This window comes from Notothenia coriiceps, unplaced genomic scaffold (genome assembly GCF_000735185.1).
Source record: "Notothenia coriiceps isolate Sejong01 unplaced genomic scaffold, NC01 NC01_scaffold00012896, whole genome shotgun sequence".
Lineage (NCBI taxonomy): Eukaryota > Metazoa > Chordata > Actinopteri > Perciformes > Nototheniidae > Notothenia > Notothenia coriiceps.
In genome coordinates this window covers 12,304-16,887 of record NW_011345597.1, presented here as the reverse complement: position 1 = coordinate 16,887, position 4,584 = coordinate 12,304, and positions in this window count along the sequence as shown.

Here is a 4,584-nt window from a genome sequence, read left to right as displayed (position 1 = left end):
TGTTTATGTTTATCTGTTGGTGGAGTCAAATAGCCGGACTTTGTTTAGCCCCACAGATGAGGATGAGTTCCTGAGGGTCAGTGTCCTGTGTAAACAGTCAACTTTTAGAGGATTCTTAATGTGTATGGGAGAGTTTATCTGTGTTGTGTGTTCTGTTTGGCTGTGTGTGTGTGTGTGTGTGTGTGTGTGTGTGTGTGTGTGTGTGTGCGTGCGTGCGTGCGTGCGTGCGTGCTTGCGTGCGTGCGTGTGTGTGTGTACAGGTGCTTATGTACGTTCAATTATCATCAGAAACGGTATTTAGCAGCAAATACACTTAAAACTAATCTGAGTACAATGTATTGCAGACTGCAAATATTTGGAAATGTTTATTTCAGGTTTAGATTACATTTATTTGTTCAAAGTTGTTATTTTGTGTGTGTGTTTTTTTATTTGTTTTTTATTTGAAAAAAAGCTATCTTTTCTTCAACAATTTGAAAGAAACACCTCCCTGTTAAAGTCTTCCCATTATCTTTGTGCTCGATGCACTCGGCGCTCTGATGTAATCTCACGCTGCGACTTTGCTTCTGTTCCTTTCTGCTTTATTGTCTCCTGCAGTCTCTGCCTGTCCAATCATTAGTCTTTTCATCGTGCAATGTCTCCCTAACAATTGGAATTTGATCAAATATCGGAGACTTATGTGTCTCAACACTGCATTCTGGCATCCTCAAAATTGAAATGATTAGCCAAAGCAGTGCTATAAAGCCATGAAGACAGGAGGCATGTTGCAACAGCGAGAACATGGTGCTCTATCGTGATTTTTTTTCAAGACCCCATCTGTTGTCACACTGCATCTTTTACAAGGAAGAAAACGGGACTCAAAGTTGGAATAACGAAAGTCTACATGGAGAATTCAATATACATAAAAGAGAAACAAGAAAAATAAGAGCACTTCATCCGACTTTATTCCCATTTATATTTTAAAGATTCAATAGAATCAGCTAAACTAAAATGTTGCTTCAACCTAATTAAAAACTTTGAACCTATGCAAAGGCAAGCAGTTTCGAGGCATTACTATTAAAGAAATATGAGCGAAAGTAACAAGCAGGTGCCCTAAAACATGAATATATTATAAATAGAGCAAGCAGCACACAAAACTAAAGTACAGCATTATGAACTAGAGAATGCAATTCCTGAAGAAATTGCTAGTGGGAATGCTTTATGCTGAAAATCTGACGCTAAACTGCTATGCTGAAATGTAATGTGTAAGAAGAAAGTAAAGAATTTAGATTGAAATGATACATGAATAGCCACTGGGGGTTTGAATGTGTGATGAGAGAAGAAAATAAAGTAAAAAGGCTTGGAAAAGCAGCAGAATATTTGAACTGCAAACTTTTGAACTAACTTGATGGTGAATGATCTGTAGCCATGGCAACGACATTTGATGACACCCCATAATACGCTTACATGTGTTGATGGCTGCATTGTTACCAAACCTGTGAAGTTTTGGGCCGTTTGGAGCATTTTGGAGCAACTGAAGTTGTGAGAAAACCGTGTTTCATGGCGGGCATTGTGTTGCCATGGCAACGGCAATTGAAGAAATCTTAAAACTGTCCCGTAGATGTCTTCACGGCTGGACTGTTAGCACACTTGTGAAGTTTGAGCACTGCTGTTGAGGCATGGACCGGTGATTTACAAGTGAAGATTGGTATCTGAAGTGTAATTTTTGTGTAGTTTCGGGTTAATAATGTGGCCTTTTTGGCAGTTTAACTAAAGGTGTGCGGCTGCTACCGTGAGGAAATATCTGCCTTAAATTACGTACAATGGGGTTTAATGGAGGTATGTTGAACGTTTTTGTCACTTCATGCCCTCAAAAAGCATTTTGTTTAATTATTTTTTGCTTAATTATTTGTCATTTTTCAAGCTACGAGATGTTTTCCTACGTTTGTCATGATAAATTATGTCTCAGGAATGTNTGTGTGTGTGTGTGTGAAAATGAAAGGGAGGGCCAATCCATAAACAATGCAAGATGTTTCTTCACAAATAGTTTATTAAGAAGTCTCCTCTGGAGCTGAACATTTCAGCTCCAGAGGAGACTTCTTAATAAACTATTTGTGAAGAAACATCTTGCATTGTTTATGGATTGGCCCTCCCTTTCATTTTCACACACACACACACACACACACACACACACACACACACACACACACACACACACACACACACACACACACACACACACACACACAGCCAAACAGAACACACAACACAGATAAACTCTCCCATACACATTAAGAATCCTCTAAAAGTTGACTTTATAACACAGAACCACAACTAGAAACTGTACAGTCTAAAAAGATGAATATAGCTGTGAAGAAAAGACATTGTGTATTGCCTGTGTCTTGTCCTGTGCAATAAGAACATAATAAATGTGCAAGCAACATAATTCCTATAACTCTGACAGACAAAAATTAAGCGCAAGAAGGATAAAGACGACAGCTGGTAAAGACATATTTAAAAGATCTAGACAAGGTTTTTTATTGGAAACTGTTCTTCTTCTCCTGATGATCTCCTCCCCTCCAGTGAGCTCTGGAGATAATTAAAATGCATTTCCTTAGAAAAATGGAGTGGAAGGTTATACAGCGGAGGAGTGACGGGTTGCAGAGGAGGAAACTGAGCAAAAGCTTTCCACAGAAATATAAATGGTCTTTTCACACACACACACACACACACACACACACACACACACACACACACACACACACACACACACACACACACACACACACACACACACACACACACACACACACACACACACACACACACACACACACGTTTGCACAAGTGCATAATATTATCAGTGTTATTAAACGGAGATATCATTAGCTGAATTATTAAGAAATAACTCCTGCGCTCTAATGTGAAGGACGGTGCAAGGAAAAGCTGTTTGTGACGCAATGTGCGGGTGAGTGTGTGTGCCTTTGAGTGTGTGTATAGTGTGTGTGTGTGTGTGTATGTGGGGGGGGGGGGGGATATATATAACAGTATGCATGAGTTTGTGCAATTTCCCACAAGTCTGCTCCTGCATTAAAACACTCTGCATTTGCATAATGTATGTGTGCAGGCATGCCCAACCCTTTTTGTGCATATGTGTATGTTTTTTCATCACAATCCAAATAATACAGAATAAGGCCAGATTTATAGCAATGTATATTATTCCTTTTCCTCTCCCTTCTCTCATGTCACATTGTATTTGAGTGCAGGGCCTATACCATTTGCAATCAGAACTGCTTTGCTCAGGAAAGTGAGCCCTCCTTTCATGCCAATGACATGTTCCTGAATTTGAGGGGAAAAAGTGGAGAGGAGAGCAAAGTTTAAAAAGGAAATAAGAGGAAAGAAGATTACACATCAAATCCCTCTGCAGTGGACCTCACTGTGAAGCTGATGATACACAGCGGACACACTGAAGCAATGTAGAGCTCTAATTATGCTTTCAGCAGGGGCTGGGATTGGTTAGAGGCAGCGGCCCTGCTCACATAAAGCCATCTGGTTATAAATGATTGATTTAATGTCTGTCTGTCTGTCTGTCTGTCTGTCTGCCTGCCTGCCTGCCTGCCTGCCTGCCTGCCTGCCTGCCTGCCTGCCTGCCTGCCTGCCTGCCTGCCTGCCTGTCAGCCTGTCAGCCTGTCTGTCTGTCTGTCTATCTATCTATCTATCTTACGTATAGTTTACACCTAATAATGAATAATGAATATGGAATCAGCTCACAGACCCCACACCAGTCACTGTTGGAAACATTCAATATTCAATATGCCCGGTAGGTAAATCATATCTCTCTCTCTCTCCTTATTTTATTGTCTTTCTGCATGATTCTCTCTCATAATTTCCCTCACTCTCTTCCTCTGTGCACGCTCGTAGACCGTGAAATTGCCACAGCTTTAAACATGCGGCACATTCATAATCTATCAATGACGTTTGTGTCAGGATATGAAATCTAAGTATTTCCCAATCTAAGCACAAGGCGACGAAACACACACACACACACACACACACACACACACACACACACACACACACACACACACACACACACACACACACACGCAGCAATACACTTCCTCACACTATGTCATCAACAGTGTAGGTAGCATGAATATTTATTACAATAAACTGAAATCTTATTACATTAATTTGACAAAAAAGAGAGATACATGCAGGCTAGTCATGCATGGACAGACGGACGGTGCATACAAAACATATCTACAGGCGTGACACAGAAAGATGAGAGATTCTGTGCATGCAGGCATACTGATGTGTTGGTTTATCACACACAGAACATGTCCATGAATCTTGGCAACTTGTTGTCACATTCCTGTTCTTTGTTTTCCCATTTATTCATTCTATGTTGTCCTCTCTTTTTTTGCCTTTAACAGGTTCATAATTATGTGCAGCTGCATGTGTCTCTGTGTTGACCTCTCCAGTAGACACCAGGGTGCTTAGTATTCAAGACTGTCACTGACTCTCTGTGGCCAATAATCTCACACACACACACACACACACACACACACACACACACACACACACACACACACACACACACACACA